A 22,600-nucleotide genomic window follows, 5' to 3' on the forward strand; every position below is an offset into this window, starting at 1 on the left:
CACGTCGCACAGATTACACAATCATCATAGCTTCGCGCGCATCTATGGTAGAACAGAAGCATTTAACTCGTCTGCAATTCCACGTGCCATTCGGCCCTGGAACAGCCTCCTAGACAACATACTTGCGGGAACTGACCATGAAAAATTCAGGCACTCACTCAACTCGCTTAACCCTTGTTAACCATTAATATCACACTCACTGTTCTGTGTTATTCTTGCTACCTTTTTCTCGCACTGTAATACGTTTGTTACAAACTTATATAGTTCCTTCTTATTGTACTCATATACAGCTGTATGTAGCTAATAAGTTTCTTTAACTTTTAGGCGGTTCACTTGGCTGGTGTGTTTTTTTCATATTGTTACTAGATTGTGTGTACTTACTTGATTCTATGCGCGCCTTACTCAATGCTCATGTAGGGGCCTTGCAAGGTATCTTACAAATAAATAAATAAATAAATAAATAAATAAATAAATAAATAAATAAATAAATAAATAAATGCAGTTACGTTTGTGGCCGAGTGCATAAAACAGTACTTTCTTAGAGTTAGTGAAACAACAGTGCATTTTTACTGTAAACTTGAAGGCGCATGTGTTGAAATCGGCGCCATCCTCAGAGGAGGAGGAAATAACTTCATTGTGTCCTGAGGAACCCCTACCCACCCACTCTTGGTTTAGTGGCCGGCAGGGCCTCAGAATTCCTCAGAATTTGTTCAAAGTTGATATGCCTTGCCTACTCGCAAGCTACAACTCGTAATACGAAATATGCACCATAAAGTAATTCGATTTACCTAGAGCAATGTGCTATGTGGGATAGGCTAATAACCTGTATTCTTATTCTCATTTTTTTAAATTCTACAGCGTTGGAAGGGAGACCACTTAAAGATGAGTTCAGAGAAACACGCGAATCAGAGAGCGGAAATAAACATAAACAAATCGCCTCAGAACAAGGAACATATTGCAACACTAATAAGCAGATACGGAGACAAAGACTCAATTTGCTGTAAGGACTGGTTCACATATAATTGGTTTAGAACTCCTACAGTACGTAGCCAAATATCAAACTAAGATTTTTGGTACATTCGGAATATTCACAGCATTCACATTATGAGTGCTTTTAACAAATGCACCGACAGAGACCGCGTTTACAGCATCGACAGGTGACATGTTACATTTGCAAATGTAGAGCGGAAATAATGAGTACTTGGTAGCCCTATTATGACTCTGATGTTGGCGTATTCATTTCTCATTTCGTTTCATTTTATTTTAATTTCCTTAAGGACCCCACAAGGGCGTGTTACATAACGAGTAGAAGCATGAGAACAAAGGAAACTTACTGCCACGTGGTGTCAGTTCGAAAGATGTTGACACGTATTTTCACTAAACGGTAACGGACAAGTGATGAAAGTATCGTGAAGGAGGTCGTCTAAAATTTCGGCAGCAGAGGAAAAATAGATGTGGAAAAGTTGGCGAGCGTGGGTGACCGTGCCGGAGAGATGTGTGTGGGTGGCATAATGTAAGTAGCGTTCTAAGTTAGGAATAGTAATAAAAAGAAACTTGTGAAAAAGAGACGGTGTGGTTATTCGGCGATGGAAATGAAATGGTTGTAAGCCCAATTTCGTGTTTAGAGCAGATATACTAGCACCGAATGAATATGAGATATGAATGAAACGCTTGACACGATTTTGCGCACTTCAAGGTTGATTGCTTCATCACGTGTTGAGCGGGTTCCGTATGGCTGAGTCATGCCCTAATTTAGGTCGAATGACTGTTCTGTAGGCAAAAAAAAAAAAATGGACGTGTTTAGGAGCATGACGAAGGTGACGCGTCAGGAAACGCAGTAAGCGGTTTGCCGTCGAAACAAGGTTACCAGCATGCGCGTTCCGTGTCAGGTCATCAGCCAGTGTGACACGTATGTATGTATGTATGTATGTATGTATGTATGTATGTATGTATGTATGTATGTATGTATGTATGTATGTATGTGTGTGTGTGTGTGTGTGTGTGTGTGTGTGTGTGTGTGTGTGTGTGTGTGTGTGTGTGTGTGTGGGTGACTGTACAGTAAATTACGCAATTGTCTGTGAACACATGGATTTGGCAAGACAACTGTAAATGCAAGTCGTTAATATATAAAAAAAGAATGCGCCGCAAACCGAACGTAATTGGAGGACCGCGAATGTTACAGGGAGAAGGCAGGAAGAACGGCTAAAAGAACTATTGATTGAGAGCAATTTGTCAACAATTCCTTAATCCAGGCAAATACATTTGGGTCTAACGTTAAGTGTGTTAGCTTTAGCATTTGTCGCTGGTGGGGTACTTTGTCAAACGCTTTAGCATAATCATGGAAAATAGCGCCAGTCTGTAGGTTGAGATTTTTATGTCGAGAGTGTTATGCAAGTCATGAAGAAATATGGCTAGTTGTGTCTCACACGATAATCTTTTTACAGAAGCCGCGCTGAGAAAGATGAAAAAAATGATTTGAACCGAAGAAATCCAACGATCTGCAAGTAGATAGCATGATCCGTAATTTTTCGCGGGAAACTTGTTAATGATGCGAGTCAGTAGTTTAGGTGGCAAATTTTTGTCACCCGAATTTGACCACAGGAAGGACCTTCCACACTTCATAGTTGTTTGGTACATGTCTTGCAGATAGTGACTGTGAAAACAAAAGATTCAAATAAACGGCAATGGTAAATCTGGTATTCTTTAACAGCTTGAGATTAATTTAATCTAAACCCTGTAGTTGGCGAAGTATCATGTTTTTTTTTTTGTCAATGATGAAATTCCATCAGGAGAAATTGTGACTGCAGGGATCATTAATTCAATCGTACTAGTTAGCGTAAGCAAGGATGGCGCGAAGGTTTTGCTGTAAAGACTTAACAGAACGTGGTGTTAAAATTTACGGTCGCTAACGTCTTGAAGGTACGTAAAATGTGATAATTTCTAGGATGAGTAATTAATATTAAGTCAAATAATATTGCTGCCTCTTGAAACGGGAGTAGCTTCTTTAATTTGAGGTGTAAGGTTAAAGTTGAAGCAACAAGGTGGAAATGGGAACAAAGTGAACGAGGTGTGCACTTTGTCGCACGAGAAAGGGACGCCGATGTACGACAACTTGCGCGCAGTGCACAAACGGCGGCCGATGGTTCTTCGCGCAGCCTCGGCACGTCTTTCTCAACGGATCGATGGCCTTACATATTGTCACGTGGTCGTGACGTTGAATAACACAGCAGCAGTACTGTGAACGACAAAACTAACTTTTATTGGGCGAACCTGTGCCCACAAAACAGGCTACACTTATAGCACAACGATAGCGGCGAACACGCTCGGCGATCGTCGAAAACCTGCCCAGCGGGTCAAGCGCGTCGGCTTTTATACAGCAGTCGTCGAATGTTCCAGACTAATCGCTGGGACCCGCGCGTATTCCACAATGTTCTACGCCATTCGCGCCAGGCGATGAAATCAGATAACATAAGGTTCGGCGACAACAGACAGCCGGGTAGGATCATCGATAACTTTCCAGAAACGTCGGATACATGCAGGCGCGTCCGTCGCTGTGCGATTACAGTTGTTAAGCGGCGAAACGTGGTCGCCCGATAAAGATAAGTACACGTGTCAATATGGTTGATAGCTTTTGTGGAGCTGAATATACGACGTCCACTTCCACTTTTCGGGTCACCTTCCTTAAACCATGTCATACCCCATGCATGTGCGGTACAACCACCCTCTTTCTCCTTTCATCGCTGCGTTCGCGCTTACTTCCGCTAGTCCTTTCAGTGCATTTTCCGCCACTGATAAAAGTACATGGATAGGGTAGCCTGCTTCCAGTAACCGCTCTTTTTGTCTCGAAAGACTCCCAGGCATCCGGTGGGGGCATGTTTTGTGGGGGTGTCTTTGTTTCCCTAGAGTGATATTCCCAGCTGCTGTTGGGAATATCACCCTAGAGAAACAAAGATGCTGCTTCCGCATGCCTCGTCACATTCAAAGTTGGTGAAGCGAGCAATCGCAAACCTATGTTTTGTGAATGCGCTCCGCAAATCAGGCTACGAGACGTGCTCCCTAAAAGGCTGCAGAAAATGCCACTTCTTGCTCTCCACAATTACTCTCTGTCAGTCCCCCTTCGTCAGCGCAATGGTGGAAAATGGCGGGGTCAGGTTGCTGGAAAGCGAACGGATTTGTTGACTGCTCCTATGACAATACTAGGAGCTCCTTTTTGGGCACTCTGATCTGAAAATCGGGATTTCGGAAAGAACCATTTGAATGCAGCTGGAGTGCCCCTTTTCGACCATCTGAACAAGACTGACATTTTGGTAGTGCACACCTAAACGTAGTGAACATATATTTTTGTTGTAGTGTGGTAGTGCTCAAAAACGGCAATCTGAAGATGTTATGACATACACATCGCCAATACCAGCTATCTTCTCGGTTTCTATGATCAAAGGAGCAATCTGACTTCCATTCCAGCCTGCGGTAGCTGTGGCTTCCAAACGGCGAGGGCAGTGGCATTTTCAACAGCGAAGGGATAGCAATCCATCTTGTCCTTTTTTTTGCACCTTGCCATATGCTCACGTTGTCTATCACTTAATCATCAGCCTGTTTGGCCTATGTAGCGTTTGCTGAAAATTAATGGAATGCTGTTGAAGATCATGCAGTGCACCTAGAAAACAAGCTGATATGCTTCTTTTCATTGTACTGGTTGAGATTCTTTCGAGTTTCTTCTTGCAGTGTCTACTTATCTTGTTGGAATCAGAAAAGAGGACACTGACATCAGCGCGCTCTTCTATTTTTTTTTGGTCGTAGGAAAGACGACGGATGTAAGGAACAAGAACGACCTTTCCCTTCCTTGTCTAGGCGCCTCTTAGAGTTGACGCATCCGCTTAGTGCTGTGCCTGTCTGAGACTAGTAGCTAGCCTAGCGAAGGCATTTCGCCGGCAAACTGACAATTTGTGTCCACTAAATGCTGGGTTTAGTTGAACAGTGAGTTGCATAAGCACATATATGCTATTCTCCTTTTTTCAAGTTCTGAATATAAATAAGTCATTGGATCATTCTGAGTATCATAGAAGGTCACATTAATTGTGTCGGGATCAGTCAGCTACAATATTTAAAGAAAGCATTAGTAATAAAAACACTGATACACATGCTTCAAATTTTGAATATCATTTTTCTTTGGGTGTGCTCAGGCAGGGCTCTAACTTATCAGAAAACGAATTATTAAGAACATAGGGAATTTGGGCATGATCCGAGATGCACAATCCTTGCTGTTGTAAGATTCACTTTTTGAAAAATGTCAGCAGTTCTAAAAAAAAACATTGATCGGGAGTATATGCTCTTGTACTAAATGGAACACCAGGTACTTCGAAGACCTCTCAAGAAAAAGTCATTAAGTAAACAATAATTTATGTATTTCGTGTCTGTGGAGAAGGCTATTAGGTGCTAGCGTAATTGAACATCTATAGAATTTCGCGCTTCCTTGGAGCTTTCCTCAAGGAAAATTAGCATTAGGTAATTAAAGAATATTAATGTTGTCCTATAAGTAAACAGGCGACAAACTTCTGCCACGTATCATCGTCTGAATGTTATAGAGCAAACACAGTGCCATCTTTGTAAGTTTTAGTAGTAAAAAAGGCTTTTACTTCATTTTCCTTATACAGTTAAAAGCCTCTTCATGGTCAATATTTTTATATATTTATTTCCCCTCTTTTAGTTTTAGTTGGTGAGACTCTCCTTGTGTTGGTAAATATTGCACTGACGCCACCAGCACCTTTTGCATTGAAGGGTTTCTATAAAAAAATATACAAATGCAGCCTTTGTATCATCGCGTGTAACACTAGAAATCAAGTTCTTCCAATACCATTTTTGCACTTGACAGGTAATTTAGGAAGCTGTGTATTACACCCTACCAAAGCGGCTGCTGCTTCAGAGCTAGACCTTGCCACCTTGACCTCTGTAGCTCGCCATGTTACACTGTAGCTCGCCATGTTTTTTGGCTCAGGCATCGTAGTTCTTACGGCTACGGTCCAAGCCCCCAAACATTATGCATGACACTCGGAAGCTCAAATGCACAGGTATTAGCAACCCAGAACGCAGGCCTTTTCCTAAAGTTGCAGAGGAATTATTGTAGTACGTGGTTGAAGATTCGAAATGAAAGGCTGTAAGACCATGGTGGAACGCCCAGAGGAATGTTGAAACTTTGATTCGGCAACCAATGTCAAATTACATGCACTTCATGCGCAAAAAGATGGTGCTCTGGTCCACAAGTTGAGACTGCTACTAAAAAAAAAAATGTAGTATTTTCCTTACCCGGCCAACTCTTGATTCAGACGCATTCTTCTCAATATTTCAATATAAGGGACACTTAATGCGTGGATGCTCGATTTCTTCAAAGGATAAGCACGAAGGAGACGTTGAAATGGTTATTTAGAACAAGCGGTAATCAACGCCGTGAAATCATTAGTCACTTCAAATATGTGTCCAATAAAGTGCTAGAAAATGTAGGAGAATGTATCCCAACCAACATCATCAACAGCAAGATAACTGCGCATGTTAGGCAAAACACACTTGCCAGGCGACATACCTTTACCTTTTCAGTATTTCTCACGATACGTGGAATGAGCTCACGGTGGTGCCACGAAAAGCTTGAACGTTTCTTCAACTTTTACTTTACCACAAACATGGGAGGTGCTTTTGCTTTCCCGTGTGGAAGACTGCAGGCCCAGAACTTCAAGTACAAGAAGCAGCAAACGCTGGCCCAAATGGTCGTTGGCATTGAATAAAATATCAGCGCACCTTCTAACCTTCTAACATGCGCGCATGTAGTGTCTGATCTTTGTTGTACAGACGTCAGTTAGAATTTTCGACGATTAGCCGGCATTGACCTTAGCGCATTTCATTGCTTCTTTACGATTGACGTGTTGACCATTTCAGAAATTCGACTGAACTTTAAAAGTGAAATATGCTTAGGGACCGTTCTACATACCAGAGAGATTATACCGCGCTGATTTGCATTACTAGCCTTATGACGCACCGTTTCTCGAAAGGCCGCAGTTCAAAAATGCGTGAGAGGAGTAAAGACCGGAAGTGGCATATAGTGCTGTTTCGAGAAACCGATGAGCGGTAATGTGGTATTTCGAAAGACAGTTGAACACTCCGGGAGAATTGTCTGCAGCAAAACGATATCGCCATTGGTAGAGTCACGAATAAGCTGTTCTTTACAACTGAAAGTACCACAGAATCGCATGTGAAGAGCACCGACCCAAAATTTTCTTCAAAGGTAAAGTTGGTGAGTTTTTGTTTTGTTTCTTTTGTTAACAGCAATACTTCTGCCCAAAATGCAGTAGTTACCCTATGTTCCTTTTCATAAGTGCACGCGTCGCAACATGACCATATGGTTCCGTTGCGACCGAGACTGGTCAGATCATTCGGACGTATTTGTTCTGTTACCAGCTCGCACAAATTTTATTGATAAATTCCTTCAGGCAGAAATAAACTACTATGCAGTAGTTTATTTCTGCCTGAAAAAAATCTATTAATAAAATTTGTGCGAGCTGGTTGGTAGCAGAAGAAATGCGTCCGAATGATCTGACCAGCTTCGGTAGTTTGCTTACTTTGCTTACTGTATAAGCTTATGGAATAATATAACCATCAAATGATCAAACTATATGAGTGACTGGAGAACAAAAATATAACCCAGATAGCGTTTATTGTATCTCTTGTGGGCCAGATGAATCCGCATTATTCTCAATAATATTCCTGCCCCTCACACTATCTTAACTGCGCTTCCTTTCCCGTGGCTACAATTTTAGACCAGAATTCCAAACCTCGGAAAAGAAAGTGCAAGCCTGCATTTACGCTACTCACTTGGAAGTAATGAGCAAGCTCAACATTTAAAGTGTAAAGAGCAGATGTTTTACATATAACTAAGATTCTTATTTCAATCAACCTCTACTTTTCAGTCACTTTGAGACGGCTAAAAGCTCAGCGGCCTAAGAGAATACTAAATTCTCAGCACTTCGTAAAGTCGATAAAAGGAAAACAGACGGAATGAAGGAATTGTTCATATTGGTTTCGGCAGTTGCTACATATATTATAATTTGTGGAATAAAATTAGATAAAGACGGATCCCTTAAAGTAATAAATGGTAAGTGTTGTCACGCAAACATAAATTTCAGTGTAAAAACAAAAATAGGATTACGTCTCCAATCGTGGGATCGAACCTCGGTCCCCCAGCGCAACATCCGGGTGCTCCAATTATTAGACCACAATCGATCGTATTTTTCATTGTCATTTTTTTGCTCCGAGAAATTCACTGCACTTACACAAAATAATGTAGTACGCTAGGGCCATCGCGGCTAGTGGCGGGTCCATTAAAAAAAAAATGCGAATTTTTCATTCGTTTTTACTCGCACTTCTCTCATTTGATTTCACTCGCATTTGCTTTCACGCTTTCACTCGCACATGTAGCATGCGGCGCGCGACGATGATGTTGTCGCCCATGGACTTTATACGGACCGTCACGGCGACGCCGACGGCAGAAATGCGCCTGGAGGGCCGTATAATTGCTATCGCAATAAAAAATAGGAAATCGGCACATTTATAGCATTTGATCACCAGCTTCACGAAAAGCTTCGGCTAACATAGATTGCAAGGTATTGTTGGGTCTGCCTGATTTATTTTCTTATGTTATGCGAAATGTGATGCGCAAAATAAACAGTTGGTCATCTAGGACAACTACGATAACATTGTGATTTTTTTACTATGCCTTTATTTACATCCTTTCTCCATCTCTCGCGACTGCACGGGTGCTACCCTCGCGTATAATTTCAACAGTACCTGTTGAAAGTCGAAAACAATTATTTTGGCGCCCGTTAGCTTTCACAATGAATGTATTCCTCAATGAAGCTGTGTGCGCCTGGTCTCACTGTCATGTACGTTCCGTTCGTTTATTTTTTTTTTATCTTGTACTTGATCTGTTGTACTTGCCCTCCCATATACGCCGCTAGAATTTTTGCAGTTTAATATATTTCATTTCCTCCACTAGCCATTTTTTTGTCTGAAATCTTATGTACGTAACTTGCACTGCCTCTATAGAAGCAATGCGTTTTCGAGAAAGATTTACTTTACACCGTACAACAGGCTTTTGGTATACTTCCTTCTCGATTTTCACACAGGCACGTGCTATTTCCGGAATGCAAATATTTCTGACGGTAATTCTCATACGAGCGAGAAGCCATGTGAAAGGTGGCGGTGCTACGCTAATAAATCTAGAGTTGTAATGCAAGGGTAAGTAAACACAATAAAATGTTTATGACAGAGCTGCATATTTCAAACGGATTTCGCAGAAATAGTGCGTAAATAAAAAACCAAACCTGCTCCGGCTGTGCCTGGCCGCGCGGGCCCTGTCTTGAAAACGACATGCGATGGGTGCAGAGTTTACGAGTGCGGAGGGCTGATGGCTTCGTGTGCGCTGTGTTCTCGCCCCTTAGTTCGCGTTGAAGCGATACGCAGCACAAAGGTCAGTTCGCTCGCTGCTGCTGCCGCACTCCCTCACTCTGGCGCCGCCGTGCATGGTCGTACGTCCTGGAAACACCAAGGTGGGCCGGCTGTAGGGACATCGTGCAATTGGTCGAGTGCGGTTGCCCGGAGATTAGAGGGAACGACGAGCAGTAGAAATTGCCACTCGGAGTGCATGTTCCGGCGATATAACGTGCCATTTACAAGGACGATCAGGCGAAGCGACCGGTCCGACGACTCAGAATGCAGGCAGTAGATGAGATTCATTTAGAGACATGTCCCGCCGTTGCTCGTCACCAGCGCGGCTGAAAGCGGAGAGCGAGAAAATGCCGACCGGTGTGTCCTCCGTGGAAGCGACTGGGCCGTGTACAGGGTGCCGAGACAAACGTGATCACGATGCAAAGTCCGTAACGGCAAAGAGTTAGTTTTTTTGTCGTCGGGTTGGGAGGGGGGGGGGGGGGGAGGGGAGTCGGTCTCAGTCACGCGGGCGCATTTAACACATATGCTTACCGCTTCGCCGCATAGATTAGGTGTTCTCCCGGTGGCAGGGTTGTCGGCGACGGGGGGAGTATGTATACAACATGGGAACACTCTGCGTATGCGCTGCGCACCCATAAGCAAGAGCTCCCGTATAAGCTGGAAACGGATATTGTAAAAATTAAGCGAACAAAGTACCATGGTTAATCGGTACGATGAACAACGGCACGAGTGTACGTACACTCTCAAAATTAGGGTTGCCTTGTTACCAGCGACGCTCTTTTTCTTTTCAGCTAGAGCAAAGATTGTAAGGGGTGAAACTATTCATTAAAGAAAGAAAACTCTGCACATGAGCATCAAGCCATGCTTTCACCTCAGGCACCTATGCCCACGGTTGCTTTTCTCGAGAGTGCTAAATGTCGCCACGCATACTCACGCTGACATATATTTTGCGCAGCAATATAGTGACAGGGTCGCACGTTGATTCTTCTAAAGTAAACATGCATACGATCCTGATTTCAGTGTTGGTAAATTTTTCGTATTATGGCATAATTTAACACACTATTGTTTACTATGGTGGTTGCTTGAGCTAGTTGGTAATTCATGATCAAAAATGTGTATGTTGTCTATTGCAGTCCTTGTCCTTCGCGATGTACATTATTTTTAACTGTTGTGTAGCTTGCACAAATATTGGTTGAGCTGCGTAACTGCCACAAACCTTGATCGACGACACATCAGTTAACAAGAAACACACTCTCTTTCACGATTACAGGTGTCCACCTCCTGACTACTTCAAGCATTTTCTCACCTACCCAGGAGCATGGCCTTTCTGTTGTGGAAGGAACCCCCAATAATTAACCCCATAGCGCACTGTGAGTTTATCACGTATTATTCGCTTCCTATGCCTTTCCCCCTAAATTCAAAATGGGAAAAGGCAAGGTATATTTGATGTGGACATCATGGTCCTCTTGTAGATGAGACATATATCACTTCTATGATTCAGTAACGTGTTGTAAGGTTGATATACTGAGGCTGCCTAACACAGAATGCACAGAATGCACAGCCACCTAGAAAGACTGTAAGGCACTCCTTATGCGCACGTTAAATAAATGCTAATCAAGTTCATATAGCATGAAACTTGACCGCAAGACCATTGTCTTGCAGTTTGTGGGACCACTGTAAATCAGGCGAATAAGTTCTCTGCATGATTCCTAATTGTATGTGTCAAGCTTACGCTTACGTGCGAGCGGCCGAATATTGCCTCCTTCATTGTGAGCACTTGAGAAACATATGAGTCACGTTTCAACAGAGGGCCAGCTAAGCCACAGTGGTCGGAAGCTTCAAAAATGTGTAATAACCTACTAAGATAAGGAGTAGAGAGTGCGATCAATAATTAAATTGTTCCCTAATTGCCTGCCTTGCACTTCAAGGAGGAATGAATATTATTGAAGATTTCGTGGCGTAGCGAATTTAGAAAATGCAAGAAAATGTAGCTCACGCATATGAAGAACGGCCGAAGAAGAATGGTTCCGGGCCACGAACAACCAAAAGGGTCCCAGGCAATGACGCCATATTCGCTGTAGGTTCTTGGGAATTGAACTCTTGTAAGTGATTGGAACACGTAATCTCTGCTAGTCCGAACGAGAGATTGCGGCAAAAGAAGGTCAACATTGTTATGTTTCGCTGTCCGAGTGACAGCGAAAATAGCTTCCTGCCTATAGGGGAACCGGCTTACATGAAATACACGTTACGTCATGTCCCTGTCGGTATCTGCTGAGGACTGCTCGTGCTTCTGAACTGCTGTTTTTCCTTTATTCATCTCCGTGTGAAAGTCACTCACAGAGAAGAACAGGATTACTTAGCCCTTAGCAGATGGCCGAAAAGCTGTGCTGTAGAAAAGCGGAAGCAAGCACGAAGTGAGCATCTTGAACGCTACAGATGATGGGCCATCAGGCCCGTCACGTGAAGCATCACGCCATCACGGCATCATCACGCCAATGATGTCCATTTGTTAAGCATCACTAAATGTATTGTGCACGGATTATTAAGAAGTTCTTGCATGGTACCTGCTTGGCCTTGCGTTAAAATGAAGTTCCTCGGATCTAAAGCCCACCTACGCATATAAATTACTTTCGATGTCACGTTATCATTGAGGAGCAGTCTCTTATCAACCACAAAACCTTATCGTTTGATCAAATGACACGTGTACACGCGCGAGCATCCATATATTCGTACACAAAAGTGACTATCTAGAAAGCTTAAGTAAAAAGCTTGTTCGTTTGCTTAAAAAACATAGGAAAATGTACAACATTGTTTGACTGTTCGTTCATTTGTATTTTTATACTGTTTCGCAGAGCAGTCTCGTGGCCTTTTGAAATATTCCTCACAGGCGTTTTTGAACGTCGGCGACGATACAATCCGGCATGTTCTATCAATAGCGTCATCCTCTCACTACTGCAGTGTTTTGAGAAAGTCGACACATGGTACCGCATAGGTTCGACTTCGAGGTAGCGCATAATATTTGTCTTCTTCATTGAGGCCTAGTTGTGAACATAATAAAAGTACATGTCTGTGATGATGGACAATCGGTGTGACACAGGACGGCTTAATAAGGAATAGTACGTTTAATTATAGCTTTTATGTCTACTTACAAAGAGTGATGGGGTAGGAGAGCTGCATTGAACTCGTCTAGCACCTTCTTCAATGGCAACAACAGTGATTATAAACACCTTCCTTGAAAAACAACGAAGGTGAAGAAAGAACACCCACGCGAACAAAGCAGCTCTACAAAATAGCGAACAGCCACTGAAGTGACACCACATGGACAAGAAACATGCAGGCTATCAAAAGTCGTTGGCAGGAAAGTTTAAATTGGCCAACGTATGCATACCGTCCCGTAACACAGCTGCGAACAGGCCACCATTTCTAAAGAACTGCAGAGTGCAAAGTCGCCTACCGTACGCATTAAGATATACGTTCGGACTAGTTTATAACCCACAGCTATCATTTTCTGCGCGGAGTAAAGCCAATACGTAAAGACCATCGCAGTACTGGTGTCGCAGCTTCGTTATGTCTTTCTCTTGACCACGCGAAGATGTACTAACTTTACGCACTTTAGCTTTAGCTTTATATAGCTTGTATAACTTTAGCTTGTATAACTGACGCCGATGGTTGTTTCCCTGCTCTATAATTATCAGCATCATACAATAATAATTCCACGAAAAAGCATGCACGGTGTGGATACATACATAAGCTGTAATACTGATATTACAGTGTGTACTGTTCTCTCATGATGTATTAAATTCCATATTGAGCAACGCCCTATAATATTTCAGGAAGTAGGCGTGCTATTGTGTGTTAAAAAAAAATAGCGGTCGGAAGTTTCCAAAATTCACGTGCGCCTTACGATGTCTTTTTCAGACGATTTCTTGCACACCGTGTCGCACAAAGTGATGGCTTCCAGTGTCGCTTCAAGGTGTATTAAAAATGCTACAACTAAGAGAAACAGCATGATGGTTATTGTATTACCGACGAAAACCTCATAGGTTTGCAGGAATGGAAATAGTGATGGATTTAGTTCGTTGTCGAATCAAGTGGGGCAACATATATGTGGCTTAAATACAGGCTGCTGAACTCTGCAATAAAGCTATTACGTTCATCAGTGTTGTCTCCCCTTTTTTTTTCGGAACAACGCAAACGAGTACTGTTGTTTACATGCGATAGTCTCCATGAGGTGCATCAAACAAAATGCAAAGGGGTGCGACGTTGAACTGCTTAATGACCTCGGTGGAAGGGGCGGGAGAACAAAAAGAAGGAACAGGAATAAATAAAGGAAAATCTTATAAAATGAGGACATGCGAGAAGCGGTGAACTTGCAACTCACTGATTTTATTGCGCCTTGCGCAATAGATGAGTTTGAGGAAGCAAAGACATCTTCACTAATAATCACAACTAAACAGACTAATCCGGGCGCAGGAGCTGTTCTGTCATGGCGCCGCGAGCTTTGTTTCACGAAGGCGCATGGCATTAAGCTGTGATGGGCCTAGACGCATATGAAATCCTAATTTCTACCAGTAGAAGCTGCTCGGATAAATCAGGAGCTCATCGTGATGAACGCACATGCTACAGTAAGACAAAGTAGGCATTACATATTTTAGGTCACCTAACCGCAGCACAATAGCCAATTAAGGGTGCACGTTCGCAAGTTCTTATGGTGGGCATAAGCATAATACAGTCGATTTGTGTGGGACTGTGACGTGCGCGCAGATTACTGATGGTGGGTGCGAGTGATGCGCCAGTTGGGAACGTCGATGATGGTGGTGGTGGTGCGTGTTCAATGGCAAGGTTGGGGACAGGGTGAAAAGAAAGAAGACGTGGGCGTGAGGCGCAGAGAAATGGAAGAAGTTCGGTGGTTTTCACATTTTCAGACAATACGTACGTCACTGTTTCACCATATGTCTCAAAGAGGGCGCGCGTTCAAAGGAGATGCCAGTAAATAATAATAATATTATTGATAATATTGATAAGAACAATAATAATAATCACCTAGAGTGACCAACAGTGACACCGAAGGGCGTAACGCTTCCCCAATCGTTCGGCTCTAGCTTCTTCGACGACGCGCCCACTTCGATGGCGGGACACCCATCAGAGAGAGAGAGTTACTAAACGTAATCCCACCAGTGCTGGGCCGCCCGGACCATAGTCCCGAATATGATTCTTGTGACTGAGGCTCAGCCATGTCTTCGTTTGCTGTTAGTACTTTGTTTCCCCCTTTTTTCTTTTTTTTCTTTCTTCATTCCTATTTTCGGTCGGGCATGGTTAACCAAGCCCGCCCCCGCTTCAAAGGACCTCGCCGCATCGATCCACCCATCTAGAACGTGAAGCGTGCTGGTGAAGCGGGGTGAGGGATGACAAAGCACCTCAGTGCCGCTCCAGGCGGCCTACAGGACGAATCGCTCCTTCGAAGATGGAACCCTAAACAGCCGTAGCTGCTTCTTGGCAGAAGTGGCCGAAGTTTGTCATGCTTACCTGATTTCTCGGTTGCTTTTCAGTTAAACCGATCAGAAAGTAAATTTTTCCCTCCGTCGAAATAGAGGGAAGGCTTACACATGCTTCGACGCTAACATGAATGCATGTGTAAGCCTTCCCTCTATTTCGCTACTTCCGAAGGAGATTGCCTTCCTATCGCATTAACTGCATTTTTTCTCCCCTGTGCATGCTGAATTTCTGTTGATTCTGCGCTTTGAGATAGCGGCGGAGTATATATATGCTGACTGAAAGAATAAAGACACTTGGTTTTTAGTCAGCGCTGTTGTCTGTGTCCCTCTCCTTGTCCTGTTGTTTAGCGCTGTTTTATTGCTCTTAATCATGAACCAACCAGCCCAAATGCGTACTCTTCTGCAGTTTATTTCTACTACATCGGGCTCTTTTCCTTCGTGTGTGCCTTTCTCGTGTTTCCGTTGTTCAGTCGCTTGTATCAATTTGCTCGCCACCGCGACTTGTAGAGCTCGCCTCTACACTTACTCGCTCAAGCATTCTTACCTACCGCCGGAAGTCGCCGTGTTGTTCGGGGGGCTCGTGCCTTCAGAGGGCCACATAAACAGAACGCGCCGAATTTTGCGCTCGGAAGCATTTCGACAAGTACGCTTCTACACCGACTGTTTGGAGGTTGCGAACGAGAACGAGCTGCATTCCCACAGTGCTCAGAAGAAGTTTCTTCAAGATTTGCGATCGGCGTCTCAGACAGCCTACTTCCTGTGGGGCAACTTGGTGGTTCGACTGCCTAGGAGAGGACGTAGGAATCCAGGGCAAGGCCAAGAGGTAACGACATTCGGAGATGCCTCAATCCCGAAGAATGTTGCTGATCTATACAAGCTTGGTCCTAAATTTTGTGAGCATCCTGCTCTGGACAAGACGGAACTGCTCAGCCTCGTCAGGACACCTGCTGGTAGAGCAAGAACAGATGAAGCTGAGAGATGTATCAGAGAAGGTGTTGACTGCCTGCCCCAGCAGGTAGAAAAAAGGCAACACAATTCCGCTCAACACAGCAGTGACCGTTCTTCGGAATGCCGGGCAAAAGCTGCTCCTGTCCGACAAAGAAGCTGGATTTGTCGTGATGCCTGGTGGCTTGTACAAGATCAAAGCAGATTCGGCCATTCTAGGCAACTTGAAAGAAGTGCATGGATTGACTCCCCTGCGAAGGTGAAAGGAAGGGCTGTTCAGGTTTGCGAAAAAGCCGGACTCTTCAAGCTGGCCTCCTCCACAAAGGCCTGCAAAGGAACCAGTCTTTCTGTGTTTTTCAGCGTCAAAACACACAGAGAACAGTGCCCTTTTCGGGCCATTGCTTCTTAGCGCGGAACCTGACAACGACAAGTGGGAGTGTTCCTGCAAAGGTTTTTGGGCCTCCTCGACATCGATGACCCCTTCCTCATAAAGACGCGCGGTAGCGTCTCCACCTTTCTCCGTGAGGTATGTCCAAAGGCTGTACGAGATTTTTCTGTGGATATCAAGGACTTATAGTACTCTTTGCCTCAAGATTTAAGATGTATGCATTGAAGTCGGCCATTTCATTCACAAATACGGTGTTCTTAGGTTTCAGAATGCATGTGGTACCAATGTCGACAGGTTTTTGGAGCTCTTAAGCTTTTACATGCTTTCCACTTTCGTTTCCTTGGAGAATAAGCTTTTTGTACAGAAGAAACGTGTGTACATCGGTTCATCTACAGCCCCTGTTCATAGCGACATTTTATTAGCCAGCTATGATCGCAATCTTGGAACTAAGCTCAGCCAGACGAGCACTGTAAAAGTGATGCGATATGTTGATGACATTTTTATTTTTTACAATACTAACACTATTGACGCGCAGCCTGCTGCTGCTATATTATTTGACCTGTTCCGCATAGTTTTAGATTCCTTTGAATTGATCATGGAGCATCTGTCAGACAACAAGCAGCGCTTCTTATACTTGGAGCTATCGTTCTCCAGCAATCATGTATGTTGGGGTTACGCTCCTCGGTTTCATAAGAGCCTTCTTCCCTTTTCCTCCGCGCACTCAAAGATAGTCAAGCGCGCTATTGCAAGATCTTGCATGAAGGAGGACCTCGTTAGGTCATGTGACCACGAAGTGGATGCAAGCTTCGAAATGCAAGTAGCCAGGCTGAAACTCGCAGGTTTCCCGGTACCGCTTTTAACCAGTATCCCTGAAAGCCTCGCAAGAAGCCTTAAAAGAAAGCAATCGGCAGCTACTAAATCTGAGAATCGCTCACGGCAAATGGTTGCGGTTATCCCATGTGTGCACCAGGTTGCGCATAATCTCAAGAAGGTTGTCAGCAGGACAGGCGTTAGGTTGCTGTTCTCTGCCAGAAGTAAGTTAGGTAGCCTGTGCCATCAAGTCGATCGGTCACCCGAGACCAACAAAAAAGTTGTAAAAAACAGCACAGACAGAGGATTGCTGGTGACTGTTGTGACTGTGTGGTTTATAAGAATCCTCGTTCATGCAAGCGTTTTTATATTGGTCAAACGGGGTGGTGCATCAATGACCACATGTGCGAACACTCAAACAAAGTTTAAAAACGAGCTTGAGATAGTCAGGTGTCACTGCGTTGCAATGAATGCGGCTGCAAGCCGTCTTTTAAAGATGTGACCTATCTGTCAAAAATACCGCGATGACCGCGCACGTCTTATTTCCGAAGCTTTCCACATTCATGTTAGCGGCGAAGCATGTGTAAGCCTTCCCTCTATTTCGCTCATTCCGGAGGAGATTGCCTTCCTATCGCATTAATTGCATTTTTCTCCCCTGTGCATGCTGAATTTCTGTTGATTCTGTGCTTCGAGATAGCGGCGGAGTATATACATGCTGACTGAACGAATCCGGACACTTGATTGTTAATCAGCGCTGTTTTCTGTATCCATATCCTTGTCCTGTTGTTTAGCGCTGCTTTACGACTCGTGACACAAGAAGGCCACAGTTTTAATTATCGAAACGAATGATTGGATAGATCAATAAATAGCACAGTTCGTGTTCGAAAATATTCCAATACCACCTAAAAAGAAACACAAAATTTGGTGTTTATATGCAATTACAAACACTTTTCTTGTATCTGCCGCGTAAATCTATTTCTTAGTTAGTATGAACGTTATACTTCGCCCCGATTTACTTTTCCGTTTAAGTTTTTCTCTCTCCCCTTCCTTTTAACATTTAACCGCCGTTTTATTGGACAATCCCCCGTAGTGGGTAAGCGCCACAAGTGAGGAGCAAGCAAGCAAGCTTGGCCTGCCATTGACAGTTGCGATGCTGCTGTCTTTCAGAGCTTCTGTGCTTGGGCGCTCACATAGGGATGTAGACATCACCGTAGAGAAATTCATTGTTGAATATAACTCATTTCATTGTTAATCGTATTAATACTTTCATTCTTTCCTCATTGCCTGCCCCATTTGTAGACGCATATGTATATTTTCTTTGTTCTTTCCCTGTTTATTATACTGACCGACGGAAAGTAAGCGCACCGGAAGACACACACGTGGGTGTGTGTATTCCAGTGCACTTATTTTCCGTCGATCTGCAAGGCACCATCTAGCCCGTATGCAGATGTCCTTAAATTATAGTGACTGCTTACGGAATTGTTTTGCATTATACTTGCTTTAAATTATTCGAAATTGTTGATTTAAAAAAATGTGTTGCATGAACGCATCTATAATATCAGCCGAATCTGCCAATCCCCCTGAGTGGGTATGTGCCAGTGACTTAAATATGTCGTCGTCGTCGTCGTCGTCGTCGTCGTCGTCATCATCATCATCATCATCATCACCATCATCATCATCATCATCAACAACAACAACAACAACTTGAGACCGTTGAGGCCAGAACGACGACGACAACAACAACAAGCAGGAGGTGCAGGAACTCGGTGGCCGCCGTCAAGAAAATTTATCGCGAGAAGTTCAACTCGCCCGAGATGGACGTGCTAAACATGGTGGCCGAAGCGTTCGCCGCTCTGGATGAAATCATCGTAGGACCCGTAGGACCACCATTGCAGTTGCAACCGCCGGTGGTCGCTGTACCTGCTAATGCTAACGGGCAGCGGAACGAGATAGCGCCACCGTACAAACAGGCTCACGGCGATAGCCAGCAATCGGCCACGGAAATGCGCAAGAAAGGAATCCGCTCGGAAGGCGTCAACAAGACCCAAGCCTGCCGAATTCCTCCTAGGTGGGACTACGTCCGGGTAGAGACGGTCGAAAAGAACATTTACAGGGAACATGTTACAAGTGCGCAACGCTCTGAGATAGAGGTGAATGCCTATCGACTTGATAACGGTATCGAAATTGGTGGCCGAGCTGTGCCCAAGCCCATCTTGAACATTGAAGAGGCCAACCTGCCAGGTTGCTTATATGAATGGTTGCATGCGACGAATCACGGCTCCCTTACGAGCATAGAAGCTCAGTGTTGGCCTGTAGCACTGAGCGGCAGGGACCTTCTGGCTGTAGTCCAAGCTGCCCCCTTGGAAGTAAAGGCGGTCGCCTACCTCGTACCCGCCGTGGTACACGTCTTGAGCCAGCGCCCCTTGCAATCCGGCGATGGACCCATCGCACTTGTTGTGGTTGCGACTCGTGAGATGGCCCGGGAAGTCTACCAGGTTGCCTGCAGCATCCAGGAGTGCACGAAGGTTAGATCTGCATGCCTCTCCTGTCGCGAACCCAAAGAACCGCAGCTCGAAGACCTCGAGAAACGTCCGCAGATCTGCATCGCGACTCCCGGTCGTCTCCTCAGCTTTCTGAAAGAAGGCAGGCTGCACCTTTTACGATGCACGTACGTGGTTTTTGACAGGGCCGATCTTATGATGGATCTGGGCATCGAGTTTCAAATTCAGGCCATTAGGGAGTGGATTCGTCCTGACCACCAGACGCAAGTATGGCTTCCTTCAAGAACCCAGAGCGTGCGTCCGCTGTGCGAGGACCTGCTTGAAGACTACGTCCAGGTCAGCATCGATGTAAAGCCGACACTTCCGCACGATTCTGTCGAGCAGATCGTATTCGTCTGTGACGAGGCAGATAAAGGCGAGCGACTCGTCGAGCTTCTCCAGGACATCGACGACGAGGCACGCGACAAAGTCATCATTTTTGCCGAAACCAAGCAAACAGTGGACGAGATCGTGGGTTTGTTGGCGCTCCGAGAACACCCCGCGATCGGCATCCACGGGAAAAAGACGGACGAGGAGCTGGACTGGGCGCTTTCCTCGTTTCGAGAGAACGGAACTTCCGTCCTGGTGTCCACCGACTTGTTCTCGCGAAAACTGGACGTTCCCGGCGGGGCACGGTTCGTCGTGAACTACGACTACCCGAGGTGTTCGGACGTTTACATGATGCGCCTGCGTCGTGCTGCCTGGAATTCCGGACGGGCTGCCGTGGCGTACACGTTGTTCACGTACCAGGACAAACGGCATGCCAGCGACCTCGTGTCCATTCTTCGCGATGCAAGGCAGCCGGTACCGGTCGAGCTTAAAGACATGCTCAAAGAAACAGGGCGTGAGCGCAGATTAGGAGCTGGTCGCAGAGGCAAGCGATGTGCATCGTGAAGATGCACGTTTCGACCAGACCTATATATACATATATATATATTGGCGCACAGCTGTTGCTTGTGGTGTTCGTCACTTAACACATCCCCGAAAACTCGCTGTGCTCGCGGTGTGCAACAATGACGTGTAATTCAGCCCACGAGGAGTGAACACGGTGTGTTGCCCGTACGAGTAAAATTTATTTTGCATCTCGGAACTGTTTCTTGCCCATATTTTGCAGTGTTGAATTTTAACAGCATCATTACGAGTTCGTACTGAATCCCTCGTGCTCTTTTGGAACGTAGCGACCAGGGCGTGATGATAAATGCACGTTGAGACTGCAGAATAACTGAAACTTAGTGTTATAGCCAATTGAACCTCACCAAGGTTTGTTTAGCTGTAGCTTATATAACTTGTCTGGTATATCATTGGCAGACCAGACGTTTCGTGGAAGTGCGAAAGTAGTGCGGTAAAGTGGTAAAAAAAAAAATTTACTGTCCTGATACCGCAACCTACAATTCTTCAAGAACGTGAACAATGGGTAAATTTTTCATGCAATTTTAGTTAGAGCCTAACGTTATCAATAATGTGCGAATGCTTTTACATTTAAAGCGTACATTCATGGCAGCGAAAGCATGGTAGACGAGTGTTTTCAGTATCCGCGCATGAATTTCTGTCCGGAAATAAATCAGTCGACCCACTGCGTGTCACAAAATGCGACCATGCTGCCTTATCAGATAAATTACCATATGTCGCAGCCAGCTTAGGTATAAGTCCAGGATTTACGATATATAGTATTAGCTACATATGCTATATGTGTAGAAACTTAGCTATATATGCGGTACCGAGGCGAGCATACGTCGCCTTGGAAAAGACAAATCCACTTGTCGAAACGCTGGCTCCTGCTTTGCTCGTGTTCTCGTTTTACTCGTATGCTTCACGAACATGAACAGTGGATATTTGGGAGCAATACTGGAAAGAACGAGGAGGTCCAAGGAATAAACGATCCGTTAAACTAAAGTCATGCATCGTATAAGAAACTGACGCGATTTGTACTGTGGCCTCAAAGTACCCTCACCTGGCGAACCTCGTTTGACCAAATATAAGCGACACTGTGCTTATGTACAAGATAGAAGACAAGTGAGCAGGCCGAGTTCTGTTGTGCGCTCCGACGGTCGAACCTTCGACTTCTCCGTCAGTAGCGACACCGGGCTCCTTTGGTCGGTCACGCAAGTACGCGAACGAGGCCTAGGCACGTGTTGCAAGAAATGATACAAGGCATGAAACGTGAAAACAATGCCTTTACGTTTCGTAAAACGAGTCATCAGGAAGAGGTCTCAATGCTTTCGCATTCGTCCACGTAGTGCACTTGACTTTTTTTTTAATCAGCTGTGGGAAACGACTGAATCAAATGCGCCCCGTTTGCAACCTCTCCCAATCACCAGATGCATTTGCAATCGGTCGCACTAATCAAACATTTTCTCGCATATTCGTAAACTCGTTTTGTCGTGCAGGCCATTGGCGATATCAGGCACATTTTCTTTCGCGCTCGTACCGAGCCTGCGTGGAAGCCACGGGGCAGCCAAAGTAAACAGGAAAGCAAGCGAATTCATGTCTTCACGCCTTCTGAATTCTTGTTCGTCGGCTTTCCTCGCCCTGCCCTACTTCTATCTCCATCTCTTTTCTGTCTCCCAGAGTGGGGTCCTCAACCTGGTTAACATCTCTGCCTTCTCTATTTCCTCCACCTTGCCCATCGTATGATTCTATGCACGCGTCTCCTTGTTATTTTTTACGCGAATACAGTTACTACGTTTCAGAGCTTGTCTTGTTCTCACCCGTGTGTAACCTCTCCCGTTGTTTGAAAGGGTCACCCAAAAACCGAGCGAAAGTTGCGCAGCGGCAAGATGTCGAGTGATGCGCGAAAGTCGTTGCGCTTGTCACACGCACGAATTATTGTCTCGAAAATTTATCACGAAGTGCGTGAAGCGGATGAAACATGCACGGTTGAATTCGCATGCCCGTACACTTCACGGAAGCTACACATAGCGTCCGAGAATTAC

The 22,600-nt window shown here is 44.8% G+C and overlaps 1 long non-coding RNA gene and 1 pseudogene across 1 annotated transcript in view; both read left to right on the forward strand.

Annotated features, from left to right (window-relative positions):
- Positions 1-13,620, forward strand: part of LOC140214256 (uncharacterized) — a 100,859-nt gene extending 87,239 nt beyond the window's left edge. The window contains exons 2-3 of the long non-coding RNA XR_011891224.1: positions 10,760-10,859; positions 13,408-13,620. This is a non-coding gene — a long non-coding RNA (uncharacterized lncRNA). The remainder of the gene's footprint in view (positions 1-10,759; positions 10,860-13,407) is intronic.
- Positions 13,621-18,941: 5,321 nt separating this feature from the next.
- On the forward strand, positions 18,942-20,561 carry LOC126518222 (probable ATP-dependent RNA helicase DDX5 pseudogene; annotated as a pseudogene).
- The last annotated feature ends 2,039 nt before the right edge of the window (positions 20,562-22,600 follow it).

Source organism: Dermacentor andersoni, chromosome 11 (assembly GCF_023375885.2).
Source record: "Dermacentor andersoni chromosome 11, qqDerAnde1_hic_scaffold, whole genome shotgun sequence".
NCBI classification, from domain to species: Eukaryota; Metazoa; Arthropoda; class Arachnida; order Ixodida; family Ixodidae; genus Dermacentor; species Dermacentor andersoni.